This window comes from Dendroctonus ponderosae, unplaced genomic scaffold, assembly GCF_020466585.1.
Source record: "Dendroctonus ponderosae isolate FM_Combo_2020 unplaced genomic scaffold, Dpon_F_20191213v2 Dpon_F_20191213_1, whole genome shotgun sequence".
NCBI classification, from domain to species: Eukaryota; Metazoa; Arthropoda; class Insecta; order Coleoptera; family Curculionidae; genus Dendroctonus; species Dendroctonus ponderosae.
The window spans coordinates 50,110,848-50,111,894 of record NW_026017110.1 but is presented as its reverse complement, the minus strand read 5'-3'; positions in this window follow the sequence as shown (position 1 = coordinate 50,111,894).

The following is a 1,047-nucleotide window of genomic DNA, read 5'->3' as shown; positions in this document are numbered from 1 at the left end:
TGGGAATCCTCTTTTCCAGATACCAAATATCCGCTCAATTATATTTCTTATCCGTATATGCGACTCGTTGAATAATTGTTCTGCATGATTTGCAGGCTGTTGTAACGGAGTTATGTTATATCCTCTATCGACTATAAACAGAAATTAACAGATATCGTTTAAATATACGAGGTACATAAAAATATATAGAATAGACCTAGACCTCTTCTATGAGGTTCGATATGAAAAGTGCGGTGTACTTTGTGACAAGGAACACGTTGAAAAAACAGAACATCATCAAAACTATCAAATAATGTGTTCTCTCGTAAACTAGTCTAGGAACTCGCACATGGTCGCTGTCATCATTATCAAATAACAGATCATTACTTAACACATTCATCATAAAATGGTTTAGTACACGGAATATACCAATTATTATCGGTTGATAATGACAAATGGGCTTGTTTGCAGCAAAATACTGCAACTGCAAAATTCTGTTTGAGGTTAGTCTTCAAATCTGACTGGAATCTGACTTTAGGATCCACTTAAGCGGCACTTCATCTTCCCCTTAAATTATTTGCCTGTTAAGGTTCGCTTTAACGTTAGGTGACAGCGGTGTAAACGAATTCTGTCACTCTTATGTTAGGGTGACCCTTAGTTTCACTGGTGCAAATGGCCGTTATTGCATATCGGAGGAACGCTATCCCCATATAGCTTTGTCATCATGCTCTATATTGTTAACCTCACATCCACTGTTTGTCATCCGTCCTCGACCCGTTGACCTCGACATCTATATACCTCCTTACATCCCCTTCCTATACTTAATACTAATATGTAACTCTGAACTCTACTTAATTTTACTTTACCCTACGTTAGCTATTTTAAACAAAATGATTCAGACCCGGAGGTGGCTTGGAAATCCTTCCCGAAGTAATGATTGTTGTTTTCTTTGATATTGTTCACCCTCATCGCTATCATTACCACTATTCATGCACAAGTATGCATCATTCTGAGTTTCCCGCTTTTCTGGTTCGATATCCAGCTCAATAAAGTATTTGACCTCGTCTC